The 19831-nt window shown below is 39.2% G+C and overlaps 1 pseudogene; it reads right to left on the bottom strand.

Moving 5' to 3' along the window:
- The window catches only part of LOC141338509 (complement C3-like), a 46486-nt pseudogene that overhangs the window by 24290 nt on the left and 2365 nt on the right, over nt 1–19831 (bottom strand).

A 19831-nucleotide genomic window follows, 5' to 3' on the forward strand; every position in this document is an offset into this window, starting at 1 on the left:
ACAACATATGAATGTACACGTACAGTGCCTACAGAAAATCCTCATACCCTTTTAAAACAGTTACTTTATTTGTCATACAGCCTAAAATCAAAGCCCATTACAAATAACTTTTCCAGCTTTATTAACAATTTTACAACATCAAACCAATGAAAGAAAAAAAAAAAAACAATAGTTCTGCAAATTAATAAAAAAACAAAAAACTACAATAACAGGATTGGAAAAATCATCAATCCCTTGATTTAATACTTCATAAAGCCACCTTTTGGCTTAAATTACAGCTATCAGTCTTTTGGAACATGTAAAACGCTATGCTTGGATAGCTTTGGATTTTAGTCAATGCTCTGACCTGGCCATTTAAGAATCAGAATCAGAATCAGAATCAGAATGAGCTTTATTGCCAGGTATGTTTGCACACACTAGGAATTTGTTTTTGTGACAGAGCTCCACAGTGCTACAGAATGACAGTGACAAGACGATACATATTATAAACAGAACAATATACAAGTATACAAGACAGACAATGTGCAAAAATAGCAAAGACATTTGAATGGAAGTAAGTATGTGTTTTAAATAAATAACGGAAAAATGAATAAAGAATGTATAGTGTTGTATTTTCCACGATCAAGTGTTCATTAGACGGATTGCCTGAGGAAAGAAACTGTTTCGGTGTCTGGTCGTTCTAGTGCTCAGCGCTCTGTAGCGCCGACCAGATGGTAACAGTTCAAAAAGTGAGTGTGCTGGATGTGAGGGGTCCAGAGTAATTTTGGCAGCCCTTTTTCGTACTCTGGATAAGTAGAGATCTTGAAGGGTAGGGAGGGTTGTACCAATGATTCGTTCAGCAGTCCGGACTATGCGACATAGTCTTCTGAGATCAGAATTGGTAGCTGAGCTGAACCAGACAGTAATTGAAGTGCAGAGAACGGATTCAATGATGGCAGAGTAAAACTGTTTCAGCAGTTCCTGTGGCAGGTTGAGCTTCCTCAGCTGGCGGAGAAAGTACAGCCTCTGCTGGACCTTTTTCACAATGGTGTCTATGTGAATGTCCCACTTCAGGTCCTGAGAGATGGTATTTCCAAGGAACCTGAATGACTCCACTGAGTTTACGGTGCTGTTCATGATGGTGAGTGGGGGGAGAGCAGGGGGGGGTTTCCTGAAGTCTATGATCATCTCCACAGTCTTGAGCATGTTGAGCTCCAGGTTGTTATGACTGCACCAGACAGCCAGCTCTTTTACCTCCTGTCTGTAAGCAGACTCGTCACTGTCCTGAATGAGGCCGATAACCGTGGTGTCGTCTGCAAACTTCAGGAGCTTCTTTCAGGAAATTCTTATTCCTGCAATTTTTGAGTCACTTTCGGGGTGAGGTTGTAAATGATTCAGTAATAATGAAATTCATTGTTAACCACATTTTCGAAGACATGCAACCCATATGAGATTGTGTCTGTAAAACAAGTTTGTGAAAGACCCTGAGAGTCGTAAACTAAATAATAAACTAATAATAATTTTAAAGGTTTCATTTCAAAAATATACAATGTAACAGCACAGTTTTGTAACACTTTTATCTTTGATATACAGTATAATATGACCTCAAAGTATTAGTTTGTTTTTTACCAACATTCTGTCACACATTAAGCTTTAAATGACTGTCAGTTCGCATATTTTTGGAAGTTGTTTTTTATGTATGTGAAAGTGCCATAGACTTAAAATCCACAGTTTTGCCATTAGTACTGCTTCAAGTCTGACAGCCACTTTCTGTCAGTGCCTTTGCGAAGCTCTTCAGCTCATTGCATTTCACCTGCAGTGTGGATCCAGCCCCACATTCAGACTCAGACGGCCAGCGTTCGACCCATGTGTCCTTACCCAGTGTATACACGTACCTTAGAGAGAAAACACCAACAAATTATAAAACATGAACCATAACACATACATTTTCAGTGCTATTCCGCTACTCACTTGTTGGACGTGCTCCCTGCGTGCCAAAAATCAGTGATGGGCCCAATGATCAGATAGTCCTGACCCTCTCTTAAACCAAGTCCTGTCCTACAGCTCGCATGAGAGAGGAACATCCTCCTTTCATTCTCGTTCTGGCCTTCCTCTGACCCTACACAAACACAAATGCAGATCAGTGAGCCAAACAGCTGGTTGCGTGAGAAAATCAGACTCTGGTAGACGTACCTTCTTTGATAACCTGGACAATCTCCATCTCGTACTGGTCGTAGTGACTCTGGCTGATGCTGATCAGCTTGACCCTGTAGGCTAAAAAATTTACATTTATCCATGAGATCATGACGGCTTCCCCCAAAAAACACAATGAATTAACAGAAGAAACACTCACCATAACGTAATCCATTGCACACTACAGCCTTCCTCTGTTCTCTACCGAAAGACGAGGAGTCTTCCTTGAGTACACAACAGTCGCCTATGAAGAAAGGTTTATAACTGATTTATAACTGGTTAAAAGGCAGGAAGATGATTGAAAACACAAAGTTAGTCCAGCTAAACCGACCCTGTGAGCAGCGGCACACATCGTCTTTGCAGATCTGATCAAGCTGCTGTTTGTCTTCAGGAGGAGAGTAGAACCTGCTACAGCGTTTATCTGAAACAGCAAAAAACGTAGTTAGCACTTCAAACTAACTAGTAAATAAAACATACTAGAGTTCATTTTACTAGCAAGTCAAATTAATGACACAAATTTAATTTCTGGGTGAACTATCCCTTTAAGATTTTAGGTTAGGAGTGCACTTTAGCAAACATAGCTAAGTAAATGTGTGTACGAACCTTTGTTGTAGTACTGGTACACTGTGACAGTAGAGGGCTGAAGGAGTCCTACTTTAAATTTCTGATGAAGTCTGAATGAGATCAAGTCTGTCTGACTGTTGGACACCTGTCCGGGACATTCAGACGAAGACAAATATTCAATGCTGCCTTCATTGATACCATGCTAAACAAGTAAGAACTATAAGGATTGTTGTTAAATTACCTTAAACAGGTGAAGTATAAGGGATCCTCTATCGCTCAGGTTGTCCACTACTTGGAAATTGTTGATGTAGCGATCCACTGAATTCGTGAGCTGGAAAGTCACACTAGACATTATTACTTCTATAACGCGATGGCTTGTTGCATACTCTTTAGGTAGCTGCCTACATAGTTAGCATCCTAAGGCCGTGTTCACACTTGCCGTCCTTTTCCAAACTGCCAGCGTCTGTTTTACATTCTAATCCTATGGAGTAAACCGTCTTTTCAAAAAAGCCCTAGCGCCTAGCGCCATAACAAGAAAAACAACAAGAAAAAAATGGAGAAGTTGCCAGTAGATAAACTTATCGTACGAGTTTCGGAGCACAAGGAGTTGTATGATATGAGTAAACAACTCTATCATAATAGACATCACAAAGAGGCTCTTTCTCGACATTTCTTCACCACACAGCACTACGCTACTGTTGTAGCGACAAAAGACGCACTCGGCTGCTTTTTGTAACAGAACGCTGCCAGCTTTTTTTTTTTACTAAAAAAAAAACACCCTAGTCAACTTTTTCTTGTCAAAAAAGACGCCAAGTGTGAACACGGCCTAACTGTCAAAGTAGCACACAAACAGACTTGACTCACAGTTGATTCCAATAGAGTTTGATGTTAGCATGTTGCTAAGCTAAAAGTGCAATATTCAACATAAAAATACAAAGCACAAAAAATTCTGGGATGATAAATTCAGTGTTACTGTAACATGAAACATTTAGATATATTAACTTATATTTAGGCCACTCTGGCTGGCATTGTGATCACTTGAATATACAGCTATAGATTCAAAATCTGATCCCTTATCGAGCTAAAAACCTAGGGCTGGACAATATATCGAACGATATTGTGAGGCGCGTTTAGTCAATGAAGCTGGTGCTTTGATTAGTAGTAAATCTCAATCACGTGCGTTCCGCTCAGGTTCCGCTGGAGTGGCAATAAATACACAGAGACGAAAATCTCTGACAAGCTACGCCTTATGGAGCTCAATATCATTCCATATATTGTCCAGCCCTACAAAAACCCATCACTAATGAAACATCACATCTTTCTGCTGACAACTGGCTAAAAGCAAGCTGTGCTATGTCAACACCAGCACCAGTTGACTCTGCAGAGGGCATGTGTGTTTAGTAACGTCATCATGCTGAATGAGTGCATGCGGTTCATGCACACTCGGGTTTTGTTTGTTAACCAAATAACCTGTACAATTTAGATGTTTGAAAACCACCAAACTGACCCCAAACCAACCTAAATTTTGTCTACCCGCCCAAGCCAATTTTTACCCGCACACTCTTACAACCCAATCTTGCAACAATGCATGAGTTTGGTCTTACCAGCTCTAAATCTAAATTTTCAGGCTCAAAGCCGGTGGGCAGGCTGATGTCCAGAATCGCCATCCTCACTGGTCGTTCCTCTAGAGCCCTTTGGGGTTGCAAAGCAGTCAATTATGGACACCGCACTAGTCTAGCTATTTTACAAAAAAGATGTTCACCTATATACAAGTGCTCACCTAACGTTGATATTTAGTCTGTAGGACTTTTCTACATCTGGTGGGGGGGTTTCTAAAATGGATCAAATGGTGATCTTTTATTGTACAGTATTTCACTGTAAAATTGCACATAAATGTCACAATACATCTACTATAGTTTTTTTGTTTACTGTATAGAGTAAGGGTTTTACTGTGGGATTTTTACCAATAAAATCCAGATGATTTTTTACACACAGTAAGGAATAATAAAACTGAGTTGAGAACGCACCATTAGTCTCAGCGATGGAGACGTCCATCTGAAAGCCTTTACATGTGCTGTTCTCATACACATCTGGAAGTTGGTGGTACACTGTCACTACCTGGGAAGCATAAATGTGACAGAGAAAGGTTTGTAACTAAATTATGTCTTGGTTTTATATTCTAATTCAATTCCATGATGTAGATGTGGGCAATTAGCACCTCCAAAATGCCCTTGCCCTTGCCAGAAGCCTCCACTGTGAATTTCTGGTCAAGAGGCACCTGGAAGAGATACTGAAAGTAAGTTACTGTATTTCACTCCAAACTTGCTTTCTTTTAATTCATAGCATTATCATACCACCAAATGTCAAAAGTGCATTTTTGTAATGCAACAATACATCCATGTAAAACATCAGAATGAAACTCAAAGATGGATCAGTACCCACTGTTCGTGATCCAGCTGCACCTCGAGAAGGAGTAAGTCTCACACTTTATATTTTTTATGATTATTTGCAAATTGTTGTTCCTCTTCCATTGGAAAGAGGGGTGGGTGCGCAGAGCTCATTAGCATTTAAACAGGCATGCACCAAAATGGGTTGCTGTGAACAGAGCTGTTTTTGACAAGGTAAAAAGGGTGTTGTTTTACATGACCACTGAGGAATTGTAACCAAGACATTTCATGAAGACCCTACTTATGGAAAATGTGTATCCAATGTCCCCTTTAAATAAAGACTGAAAGAATTGTTGAAGCTTAATAGTGGTGACAGTGAAATCGTAGAGTCGCTTTTTACTTCTGGCGACTGTATTTAGGCTTGACAAGTCATAAAATCTGTGGTCATTTTTAAAGATTATCATGACGTGACAAAACTTGTATGAATCATAAACTTTTGATGGTTACAGAGCTGCAATAATCCAAAAGTCAAATGGGAACTGGAGAGATGCAACTTCTGGTCTACAAAGAAGTTTTCATGTAGCATTTGTCAGTCGTGGAAGCCTATTCTGAGTGGTTGGCACACACAATATCTAGCCTAGATGAATTCATAGAAGAGCTCTGTATATTTAAGAACGAATGTCTAGTTTTGAGCAGGAGTGAAGGAAATTCAAACTCTTGCATTAAATTATTGTACTTTTGAGTTACAATAATGCACTTTCAACATTTGGCAGAATAATAACACCATGTTTGTCTACAAAAGACAGTTTAGAAGACAAAGAGATCACACCCGTGAAGACCGGGCCACATATGCCACTTTTGGATTGAAGGTCCAGCGTACGTCACTGCGACCAGGAACACTGAGCTGCACCAACAGATTGAGATCGTCAAGAGGAGGCCTCTTCACCAGGTACTCAGACAGGGCCTGTAGCACCACCATAGTGGACTGACAGGAGAAAAACAGTCAATAATATACCTCAAATACAGATATGAGTCATTTAGTGAAGGTTTTCTTGTGGTTTTTACCTGAGTAGAGCCATGTCCTCCTCCAATGCCACGATTCTCATTCAGCCATCGAAAGGGGGCGGCTGCCTCTTCCATGTGGCCACCTTTGAGCAGCGCTAGCAAAGCATAGCCGGTAGCTTCCAGTGTGAAGAAATAATTACTAGAGTCAGGCCAGTGGGAACTATCTGTTGACAGAAAATACAGATTAGAAAGACAAGAGCACATGAAGAAAGATATTTTGAAGAAGTTTGTTTCAAAAGGCTAAGTACCAGACGAGGCTAACTTTAGTAACATGCTTTTCGTGCAGCCGTGGCTGGATACTGCTAAAGCGTAGCAAGCTATAGCCACTGTGTACGGCCTCTTCACTTGGGGTAAATGCTCTCTTAGATACACAGCTGCTTTTCTGGACTTATCCTGCAGTGAACGTAGAAACAATTCACAATTAGCACCATTGAACATGTAAAAATTTCAGTTTTCTGGTGGGCCTGGAAGTACTTATTTAATTCAGCTTATGTTTTCATTATTATTTTAGCTATTGTCCAGATTATCTAATTTAGCTACTGTTTAATTTAGAGTTTTTTTTAGCAGTTAGTGACGTTACCTGTATAATAAGGTCTGGCTCTTTGCAGGTAACAGCATTTTGTGCCTCTGCCAAAGCAATGAGCACAAATGCGGTCAGAGACACTCTAGGTTCAGAGCCACGCAAGCCTCCCTGTATGACAACACAGCGTACATACGTCATATGTTAAAATTGATTATTATAAAACTACTGCAAACACAGTTATTAATTCTCACCATCATACTGGTGTCATAGACAGGATTGTCCTCCTGAAAGGATCCATCAAGTCGCTGTTTATTCTTGAGGATGTACACCAGAGGGCCACATAGATGCTTGTCATTGACGCTAATAAACGATTTTGCCATGGAGAAAACCTTCACCACGTATGCAGTGATCCTGAGATGGACATAAACATAAAAACACATTAACTCTATAGGGAAATGTTCTATGTGAAGCTGTAATCAGTATTGTGTTGGCATTACTACCATGTGCTGGTGCCTTCTTTGGTGTAGGGAGAATACGAGTCATCCTTTTTTCGATAATTAAGTTGATTTTCATACCCTGAGTATGAAAAAAGTAAAAAAACAACAACAAATAAATAAAAAGCTAAATAATTTATTGGATAACAATATGAAGGAATGGTGATGCTCATCACTATTTGGGTCTCACTGCACCTGTCTGGATGTATTTGATGGCCTCTTTTCTGCGATTTATTCCAACAGCATCCCAGTTTCTACTGCGGTCCAGGTAATGGGTGGCAATGAGGGGGAACGTGATTCTGGCCAGGTTCTGCTCCACACACCCACCGGGCATCCGGATCAATGCTGCCAGAGAGTCCTCCTTAATAGAGTTATCAATGCTGTCTGCCAGCAAATCACCTAAAGAAATTTTTTTTTTTTTTTTAAAAACAAGAAATTTTTGACATTGACATATTAATTTGACAGTGAAATATCCACAATGTACCTGAGGGTTAATCCTCAATTGCTATAATATTATGAATATAGCTTAACAAAATATCAAACCTCTGACATTGACAAAAGTCTCCGGCAGAGATTTGGGCACAATAGCATCCAACTGCATCTTTTCCACTTCTATCTGCTGTCTACCACCTGCAATGAGGGAAAGTTTATTCCTTTATTTGTGTATCAATAACAAAAATAAATAAATAAATAAATAAATATTATTTATATATATATATATATATATATATATATATATATATATATATATATATATCCCAGTTTTGGCTTGTTTTAAAAGGTCTCTAAGGACTTATCTGTTTATTGTTGTTGGTTATCAATTTATATTTGTAGTATTGAGCTGTATTTTAATGTTTTATTATGTGATTCTTTGTACAGCCTTACCACTGTCTCCTTTCTCAGAGGGGTTCAGCACAAAGCTCCTCACTTTAATTGTCTGGATGCCTTCTACCTAAAACACAAAAGACTTATCATCATATACCACACAGTTATTGCCTCAACGTTACCAACTTAATTTAAAAAACACACAACATGTACCAAGCAACATATCTAATATAATGATTTTCAATTTGAGGCCGGAGAGAGAACAGGTTTTAGGAACCCACTTACTACTACGTGCAGATTCTTCCTCACAGCATCCTGTCCCATGAAAGCAGCTGCGACGGCGGTGACCTGTAGAGGGAGCTCTCCTGTTTTAAGGGGGATGATGGTGTATGAAATAAGCTTGGAGGAGCTGGCTGGTACCGAAACCTGCTGTTTGTGCTGTCCCCTAAATGCCACACTACACATATCCTCTGTCTTATCCAGAATCACCATGACCTGCAAACAGACACATTCAGGTCAGGACACAAATAAACTAAAGAGGGCAAGTGGTTATTGTTCCCTACTTAACAGTCTCTCCCGTTGTATCGCGTTGACACTTATGGGGAAACTCCTGTTTACACTTCTACTGAAGCATAAACTCCTGTTTACACTTCTACTGAAGCCTGACTGAAGTCGGCTCAGAGTGTGATTTAATCTGAATTTTTCTCCTTTAGTGATGAGATCATCTTTTCACTGACTCTGCAATCAAGAAGCTTAAGAAGAGGAAGAATCTCAGTCTGCTGCTTACCACCTTAAAAAAACAGCAGAGGAAGCAGCACAGCAGGCGCAGACTCTGTGTCACTTCTTGCCGAAGCACTCCAGTGCTGTGGCTGGTTCAAGTCACCAGAAGACACTATCATCTCAGCAGCCTGCAAAATCGGCACCATCTCAGCCCTGGCCAAAACCTAAGCCTGGCTTCAGCAGTGCACCCAGGCAGCACAAGACTGCCCATTTCCAAAGAGCAAAGCTGTCCTGATCTGCATGAAGAGAGGAAAAGAGGAGGGACAATTCTCACAGAGGCTGGAAATCCCTCGAAGAAACCTCGATCCCTCCATTCCACAATGATTCAAGCTGGGCTCATCCTTCTAGTTCAGCACCAAAGCAATATACCTCTGTGATAGCGGACCCACATACTGAAAACAGCATTTCTCATCTCCTCATTACCACGAATGTCAGTTCCCCGACCTAGCGGTGAACTACCATTCGTAAAACTAGAACCGCTTGTCATCTTTCTTCAGGCTTGGGAAGCTATAACGGATGTTTTCAAGCTGGGTTCTAAAAACAATAGAACGAGGTTACTCGCTTTACTTCCCTTGCAGGCCACCTCTTTTCAGAGGTATTATTTATAATTCAGTATGGGACAACACATCCAGATAACATTAATATTACAGACCGTTCTTAAAATTCACATTTGAGGGAGTGGCCTATCAGTACACAGTCATGCCATTCGGATTGTCTCTGGCCCCTTGCACTTTTATGAAGTGCATAGACGCAGCTCTTTCCCCATTGAGACAACATAACAGTGGTAGCCTATACCAATCACCATGGTGGTCTCAGGTCACATTCCCTTCACAGGTTGGCTCGATGCAAAGTCCTCTCATTCAGAACAGTTCATGTGCTGGTCAGACTAAGCCAAGGGTCCAGAGACAATGTATCTACAACTTTCACTGCCAAGTCTATTTCTTGAGGCAGTGAGATGCCCTGGCCCCCAATTGATCTGTTTTCTCAGGTCATCAGATGGGCCAGGGAAGTTGGATGCTCAGTCCTTCTGGTCGCCCTCCTCTGAAGGAATCAGATGTGGTTCCCCAAGTTGATTCAGCTACTATCGCCAGCCCCTTGGCCAACACCACTGAGGAAGGACCCTACTTTCGCAAGAGAAGGGCATGATTTGGCATCCCTGGCAAGAGCTGTGAAGCCTTCATGTTTGGCCCCACGAAGGGAGACTTTGCAGCTCCCTGTGAGTGTGACAAATACTATTTTACAGGCTAGATCTACAAGAGGCCTTTATACCCTTAAATGGTCAGTCTTCAATGACTTGTGTACAGCACAGATCCTGGACCCATCCTTTTGTGATGTGTCCCACATGCTAACCTTTCTACAAGAGCATGCTCAAAGTCTGTGTGGAAGCCATTGCGTCAATTCATTCTTTCGTGGCTACATTCATACTGTGCCGATTTGGGACTTGTATACAGTCCTCAGGGTCCATGTCGCTTAAGGCCGCTCTCCTTTTGGCTTTAGCTTCAAGCAAGTGGAACTCCTGTCTTGAGTTTGGGTCTAATGACTGTAAAGTCGTTCCCAAACCAAGACATGGCTATGTGCAGAAAATGCACTTAACTCTGTTCAGAGCTCAAGTTATTACCCTTCTAGAACTCCCTGTTGTAAACAGTGAGAATGGTCTGAATCCACACTGCCCAGTTCGGCAGCTTTGAGTGTGTGTTGAGCACTCTGGCCTGTTCAGACACACAGAGCAGCTCTTCGTATTCTTTAGAGGCTGCTCTAAAGGGCTGCCGGTCACGAAGTAGAAATCTCGCTGAATAATGGATGCTATAGCCTTGTCATACACCTAAGCAGGCTTTTAGTGTCCTATAGGTGTAAGGGCCCACTCCACCAAAGGAATGGCCTCCTCCTTTCTGCTTCGTTATAGCACACCACTATTAGTTAAGTTTCCTTTAAACGTCAAAGCAGCACAATGGAAGAGACCGTTCTATAGGGAATGCTCCAGGTACTAACGTAACCTCGGTTCCCTGAGATAAAGGGAACGAATGTAGTATAAGTTGCCGTGCTATAAGGCTGTACGTGAATCAATGCCTGTCGCTCCATTTCGAAAGATTCTGGCGCTTTGAGCCAACTTATATATCAGTTGGCTCCTCCCCTTCTGGCAGGTTAAAGCACCATTGCTTTGTTCAGCTACACAAACGTGAACAAATAAGGCTTCATTAACTGAGTAAAAAGGAATTTTCCCATGAACACTCATTCCCTTGTCTCAGGGAAAAGAGGTTACGTTAGTAACTGAAGTGTTTTGCGATAGTGTGAACCTGACCTCCAGTTTTGAGTTCCTGTAGTTGTGCACCACAGCTTTGATTTCCACATGTTCATTTCTGGACACTGAGTGAGGCAGCCGCAGATCTATGAAGAACGGCTTCCACGACCGGACGTTATATGGTTCAGCTACACAGAAACCTGCACAAAAACAGAAATGATCTTTTTTTTTTAGGGACATTGACTTTAAAAGTTTTTTTTATACCTAATTTTGTGCTAGTTCTCAGGTTTTAGACAGCTAATTAAATCTACTAAAATTATCCAGCCAAATGCACTACTTTAATCTTTCTTTTTTTGGTCTATGTTGTTTTTAATATTTGTAACATGCATAATAATAAAAATATCATACGCCATATGCGCAAATACTTGACATGTAGAAAAAAAAAAGATAATTAATAATAAAATATTTGTAATTCATATGGAGATATACTTCACATTTTGCATTATTGGCTAAATAAATATTATTAAAATATAAAAAAAATGTAATTCATTTCACATGTAGCAATAAAAGTTAAATAAATTATATTATATTAATTCGTAATTCATATGCAGTAATGCTTGATATGTGACAGTAAAAGCTAAATATTAAACATTTATAATTCATATCTTTTGATTGTAATTGTTTATTTATCATTGTGACAGAAATTTTTAAAATGGCATATCAGTTATTGCAAATGTGCTTTATTGTTTGGCTGAACTAGAAAAGGTGTGTTGATTCTGCGACAAAAAAGCTCTGTCAGAAAAACGGTCAGAGATGTTTGTTTACCTGTCTGAGGTGAAGCACTGATGGCTAGAAACCCCCACTGAGTGATGCTGTCAGGAAGAATGGTGTTCACTGGAAATACAGCCAACCTGGAATAAAAGCATGAAGGGACACTTCCATCAATGAAAAGTGAGACGTCTATACTTAGTTGAAGGCCAAACTCTTACCCATCAGACTTGGGAACATTGGGTAGCCTGATGTCAGTCCACAGCCACGACTCGAAGAACCTGCTGCGCACGTAAATGTCCTCTAAGTCAGCTAAATCATCTTCATCAAACTCTTCCACATCCTCTTCTTCTTCTTCCATCTTTTCAGCATGACTGTCTTCACGTACTGCCTTCTCAGGTATGAAACGGATCGGAGGTTCTACCACAAGAGTTTTCGAAGGATAGTGATTAACATAACGTGGGTAAGAAATTAGCTTGGTGGTGGTGGGTGGAGGGCTGGTGGTTGGTGGTGGGGTGGCTGTTGGAGGTCTGGTAACGACACCAAGCTCTTCCCCTCTGTACTCTGCACAACAGCGGAGGAAAGCCAAAACGCAGCTCCAGTCCTCTGTGATGTAGAGCGAGCGACGGTAGCAGGAATATGGCATGGGAATCTCCCTCATGCCATCCACACAACATCTCTGCAGAAATTCATCTGAATATACCTTCTCTGAGAGAAAAGAACATGTTTAGGACAACCTAGCACATTAGCTTTACTTTTTCTAGCACTTTTGTGAACACTTCATATCTCCTCTTTTCTAACAAACTGTAACCCTGCTGAAAAAAACAGCATATGCTGGTTAGGTATGTTTTGGTGCTGGGATGCTGGTTTTAGCTGGTTTATGCTGGTACTTTGCTGGTTTATGCTGGTCCTTTGCTGGTTAATGCTGGTCCTTTGCTGGTCCTTAGCTGGTTTATGCTGGTCCTTAGCTGGTTTATGCTGGTCCTTAGCTGGTTTATGCTGGTCCTTTGCATAATCCTTTGCATGACCAGCATTAACCAGCAAAGGACCAGCATAAACAAGCAAAGGACCAGCAAAGGACCAGCATAAACCAGCAAGGGACCAGCATGAACCAGCAAAGGACCAGCATAAACCAGCTAAAACCAGCATCCCAGCACCAAAACATACCTAACCAGCATATGCTGTTTTTTTCAGCAGGGAACTTAAGGATTTCTTATGTAATAATGACACAGACTCACCAAGTTGCTCTCTGAGCTGCAGTTTGGCAGCAGAACGTCTTCTTCTAGAACTACTAGAACAATCTATTCCAAACAAAGCAAAGAAAATGCACTCTTAGAATTAAAGGTTCTCTACTGGCATTGGTAGTTCCATGAAGAACCTTTAACCTCCACAGAATATTTCCATTAGAAGGCATTCCATGGATCTATTCATTAAAATGTTCTTTGGGGAACCAAAAATAGTTTTTCCATGGCATTACTTGAAACTTCTATGTTTAAAAGTGTATAAATCAACATTTTTGTGGTGTATTTGTGACAGATGTAAGGAAAGTCTTGTTAAACTAGTTAAACTAAACTGACTGCAAGTTTACAGTCATAATCACAATGAAGATCAACTAGAAATCAAGTACGGTGACTGGAATGTAGATCAGCATCAAGCATCTCAATGTAATCCCAATGATGTTTGGTATCACTGCTGTAACAATGCATTAACCTTAACCAACAACAAATTCTGTTGTTGACTATTGGCAAAAATTTTAAAAGGCTGAATAGCCAGTCTATGTATTAACTGACTTTTTTTTGATATTTGTAATTTTGGAATTCAATTTAAAACGATTTCATGCCATTTTGTGTTGCTGCTATCCTCATTATGGAATTTATTTTAGAAGAAATATATTAAATGATAATGCTGTGTATGCATGTAAAGGACCTTTTTTGTAGTCCGTGTATCCTCCTGTGCTGGAATGAAACATCAGTCCTGCATCACTGAAAACTCCCATATTATTCCTGCCTCCTCCTGAGGTGCAGCCCATATCACTCTGACCCACCACCTCCCACACCTGAATCAAAGAGATAAGTATCAGTGAGGCTCTGGAGAAGTTTCAGGAGAGTACCATGAAAACAACATCACTTACCTTCTTCTGTGTCAGTCGGTTTTTACTTAACAGAAAGATGGAATTATCCACAGCAACCAGGCTGACCTTCGCCCCCGGGTCTCCTTTCACTTCAAATGTAATGCTACTGCCTGGTGTGTATGAATTGAGTTTTTCTTCCTCCACTGGACCTACACTAAGCTAATGCAATCACAAACACAGTAAAATTAAATACATAAATACAAGCAATACTCATGGCATTAAACTTTTTTTTTATTTTGATAAGAGTAATCCTTGTGGTGATATTCGAAAAAGTGGTCTAATATTTTTCAGTTTTCAGACCCCATGTACCATAAAGTGCTAGAATGTGCCTCTTTACTGTTAATATTTGGTCATGGACATCACATGAACTCACCGAACCAACACAACGGTCCTCCACATCCACAAACACAGAGTCTGCCACCACTTCTGCCTTTTGCTGCCATGGCACAATGTAGTAGGCCACAACACGAAACGCAGGCAGCATTTCTGAGGTAACCAGCAGAGGAATATTTATGACGTCCATGTCTTGGACACTTATTCTACCAGCATGGATTATGTTTCCCTTATTTAACACCTACAGAAACAATCATAAGTGTGATTAATACAAGCTTCCAGTCATTCTCATGGCAAAACTTCTCCAGTCACAAACTCACAGCATACGTCAGCTTTTCCACAATTTTTTTCCAACCTGGTGGGGTAAATTTGATGTGAGCTTTGACGTTGAGTGTGTCGCCCACCACCACTCGACTGCTGCCCACTGAGATGTGCAGGTAGTTCCAGTAGCCATTAAAGGCGGCATATGGCTCCACACGCATCTCTTGAACGGCCTGCTGCTCTGGTTTCAGTGATGGATCTGCTGTCTCCACCTGTATAAGTATAAACCTATTCAGCTGACAGTTATAACACAATTGTGTATTGTTTCTATATATGTTTCTGTGAGTGACTTACTTTCAGTATCTGTGAGCTGGTCTTGGCATTTGGCATGTTGATGTAGGCTTGGAAGGTGCCGCTGTGTACCGTGATTGGGCTTTCAAGAAAGCTGATTTTAACAGGAATATTATGGGCTGGAGATCCGTCGTGGTCACTCACAGTAACCTAAAAAGCAAAACATATTTGCTAATAGAATAATGCTAACATTAATATCAACAATTCAATCATGTCATTGGATTAGATTATTTGCTGGATAGTTTGCCCAAAAATGAAAACTGTGTTTTCATTTACTGTATACTCTAATTGTTTCCACCACCAAAGATAGATTCGCAGATAACCTGCCTGATTTGTCTCACTAACTTGGACATTTTTAGAATTGCGTGGAAAATCAGTACCCTGATAGCACACTCTACATCTATGTCTATTTGACATCTGCATTTACATCTGCAAGACATCTGCAAGATGTAGTTTGCTCATCTGCAATACGTCTATTGGACATTTCCTATCAGATGTCAAATAGACGTCTATTAGATGTTTTTAAGATGTTTATGAATTAGAATGTATGTAAAACTGAAATCTTACAGACGTCTGCCAGAGTTTTGTACACAGAAGATGCTTTCCAGATCAACAGATTTTAACAGACATCTTGCAGACGTGTTCTATCTGGGTAAAGTAAAAGCTGCCAGGGCCGAGCATATCCGTAAACTCATGGTTTTTATTTAGCATAGTGGCTAGATAACTAAAAAATCAGATGTCACCTGAACTAAATATTCCTTCACAGTTTAGTAGTAATTACTTTATGCATTTCTTCACTGATAGAAATAGATAACATCAAAAATACAATAACAAATGTAGAATTAACAGCATTTTGTAAATCAGCTTCATTCATCGCACCCAAAGAAAAACTAAAGTGCTTTGCAACTATAAGACAGGAAGAGCTAATTAAACTTATCACTGCATCTAAACCAACAACATGTTTATTAGATCCTGTACCTTCTAAATTACTGAGAGTTGTTACCTGCAGCAGAAGAATCATTAGCTCATTGTTATCTTTAGGTCACACCCCAAAATATGGAAGCTTGTTTCCTTGATTACATCTTGCAATTCACACTTTTTTTTTCTCAGAAACTGTGAGATATAAATGCACGATTACAAGTTATAAAGTCAGAATTGTGTTTTACATACATTCTAATTTATAAACATCTCAAGACGTCTAATTGACATCTGATAGGAAACGTTCATTAGACGTATTGCAGATGAGCAAACTACGTCTTGCACATGTCTTGAAGATGTAAATGCAGACGTCAAATAGACATCTCCGAGATGTACATGTGCTATCAAGGTTAGAATGTATATAAAACACAGATTTCCAGATCAACTGATCTTTAACAGACATCTTGGAGACGTATGTGTGCTATCTGGGAAACTTCAAATTGGAAGAATTAAAGTAAGAATTGCGAGATATAAACTTTTTACTGTCAATTCTGACATTTTTTCTTGCAATTGCAAATTTGTATCTCGCGATTCTGACTTAATAACACGCAATTGTTTATATTACACAATTCTGAATTATTTTCTCAGAATTGTTAGTTTATTTCTTGGAATTCTGACTTTATAACTCGCAAATGCGTGATTATATTGTAAAATTCTGACTTAATTCACAATTGCAAATTTATATCACACAATTGTGACTTCATTTACAAAAAAGACAGAATTGTGAGATAAGTCGCAATAACCTTTTTATTTTTTATTCAGTGGTGGAAACAGGTTTACAAACTCCTTCAAGCTAGCGTTTATTAAGCCTCTTATTAAGAAATCACAACTAGATCCTGGGGAACTGACAAATTACAGACCTATTTCAAATCTTCCGTTTATGTCTAAAATTTAGAAAAAGTTGTGTCTACTCAATTATGCTTATTCCTGTAAAAATATATATATTTATGAAGAATTTCAGTCAGGTTTCAGGGCCCATCACAGCACAGAAACACTCTTAAAAATAAAGGTTCTTTCCTGGCATCAGTGGTTCTATGAAGAACCTTGAACATCCATGGAACCTTTCAAATGCAGAAAAGGTTCTTTACAGTCGAAAAAGGTTCTTCAGATTTTTAAAATGTTCTTCAAAATGCCTCTTTTAGGAACTGTTCACTGAAAGGTTCTTTGGCGAACCAAAAATTGCTCTTCTATGGCACCACTGCAAAAAACAGCCTTTTGGAACCTTGATTTTTAAGAGTGCAGTTAAAATTACAAATGACTTGCTTATTGCATCAGACCAGGGCAGCATCTGATTTGCTGGTTTTACTTGATCTTGTTGGTGCATTCGACACTATAGATTGTGACATACTCACAGATCGATTACAAAACTATACGGGTATTCAAGGGCAGGCTTTAAGATGGTTTAGATCCTACTTGTCCAATCACTATCACTTTGTCTTTTTAATCGGGGGATTATCTCAATTAGCGCCAGTAAAGTATGGAGTGCCACAAGGATCTGTCTTAGGCCCTCTGCTATTTTCAATTTAAATGTTGCCCCTTGGAAATATGATTAGAAAATACAGGATTAGTTTCCATTGTTATGTTGATGATACTCAACTTGGTTGGAACAGTAATTGTTTCTCTATTTGCTTCTCTGTTTCTGCCAAGGGATTGGCATCCCATGGTAACTAGGAATTGCTGAATCTTCAGCCTGGATCCAGACCTTACAAAGGTCTGAGATTACCCCTCAGAGTACCTCAGATGATGCAAACCCTGAACCAACATACAAAACTGCTAAACTTTGCTATAAATTTGATCGCAGCACTTATTGCTGTAAATAGTGTTCACTGTCTGTTTGATTACATTTCTGCCATACGCACATCACCTTGACATAGTCACCACTGATAAGCTACTCCTAAATATGTAGCAACTTTAACTTGAACTTTTCTGTAAACAGCTGTCAAGTCATATTTTTAATGAATGACTTGAAAATTAAAAAAAAAAAAATTAAAATTACCGTCATGCCTAATGGCCGGCCAGGTTTGAAATACTTTGGTGTGTCCTTGATGGAGAGCATGTAGGGTGACCTTACTATTTTAATGCCGGATTTCTCTGCTTCCACAAGGTCGCTGCCTGAGGAGAAGAAAGTAAAAAGGGTTTTTTTTCAAACAAAACCTCACAATAATGATGCTAAGGAGTGAACTAGTTGCAAAGGGTTTGCTATGCAGCTGCTATTGGATTGTGAGTGTTTTTTAGTTGTTTTTTTAATGGTTTTCCCACCTGAGCTGGTCATTACTGACGCTTTGACGTACACAGAAGACCCCAGTAGGCTGTTTATGTCAGGATAGGCCTTCTTTATCTCCTCCATTGTCAAACTAACACTTCCTCCATTCAGCTGGAAAACAAGACATGGATTAACAAGAGACTCCTTCTATAAAGCTGATTTAAGGTATTTAAAGTTTTTTTTCTTGTTTAACCACTTACATCATTTAATTGCTTCATAGATGTGAGTCTCTTCTTTCCACCGTTAATTTCAATACCAAACATCACATATGCAACACCTTTCACTGGTTGACCATAAAGATACCTGGAAGAAATGCATACAGTGACTTCAAAATATTTGGTCATTTTTGGGACACAAGTGTAAGAATTCAATACTCTAGCATTCAAAAAGTAATTTACTGAAAATAGAGTTAAAACTGGAATATTGTGACATATTAATACTGTTTAATAAAACTGTTTTCTATTTACATATATTATAAAATGTAATTTATTTCAGTATTGCAAAGTAGAATCTTCAGCATCATTATTCCAGTTTCAATGTCACATGACCCTTCAGAAATCACTCAAATATGCTGATTTGCTGATTAACATTTACTAATATTACCAATGTTACAAGCAGTTATGCAACTTAATATTTTTGTGAAAACCAAATTCTTTCAGGATTCTTTGATAAATAGGAAATTTAAAAGAACAAAAAACAGAAATCTTCTAACATTACAAACGTCTTTACTGTCTCTTTGGATTTACTGAATCAATCCTTCATGAATAAAAGTATTATTTCTTTAAAAGGAAAGAAAGAAAATAGAAAAATGTAAAAGGTCCATAAATTCCGTGTTACTTAAACGTCCAGATTCTTTGAGATCATTCAGAACAGGTTTAATTTACACACCTAGCTGTTATTTCTACTTCCAGTTTTTCTGCATCTAGTCTGAGGTGTGATGTCTTTGGACTCAAAGTGAGGTTGAATGCAGGGAGCACTTGGGAGAAAGAATAAATGCTGTTAACCCACCAACAGAGAAACATCAAGGCAGAATCTTAAGGTAACATGAAGGACTTACGGTATTTCTTGACCTCAAACCCTCGACTGAAAATGTTCTCTTTTCCTTGATCAAACTTTGCAACAACTTTCCACTTGCCCTCTCTAGAAAATCAAAAAGATGCTTACTCAGCAGCCATTTACAGTATTTAAAGCATCAGGTAAATCTATTTTTGCCAACTCATTATTATTTTATAGTATATAATATCTGTTTTGTGTGCATACTTGACTATATGTGAGAGAGGGTAGGTGTTAGAGAGTATCCCATCGATTGCTTTGGCTCTGGAAATACCATGTACTGCAATACCGTCTGGATTCTGAAACATGGAACAATTTGTACCATAAAGCATAGTCCCAGAATGTGTGGTCACACTTTATTTTAAGGTCCAATTTTTGCTGTTAACAAACCATTAACTATGACTTTTGCCTCAGTAAACTCCTAAATTGCTGGTTATTAATAGTTAGGTAAGTGTTAAATTTAGATATTAGATAGGATTATGGATGTAAATAATGGTTGTGCAGAATATGTGCTTTATAAGTACTAATATACACTCAATGTGTTAATAATAGGCATGCTAACAAGCTACAAGTTAATAGTGAGAATTGGTCCCTATACTAAGGTGTTACCAATATTTTCGTGCAAATACTGTAATGAGTTTATG

Source organism: Garra rufa, chromosome 7 (genome assembly GCF_049309525.1).
Source record: "Garra rufa chromosome 7, GarRuf1.0, whole genome shotgun sequence".
In the NCBI taxonomy this organism is placed as follows: Eukaryota; Metazoa; Chordata; class Actinopteri; order Cypriniformes; family Cyprinidae; genus Garra; species Garra rufa.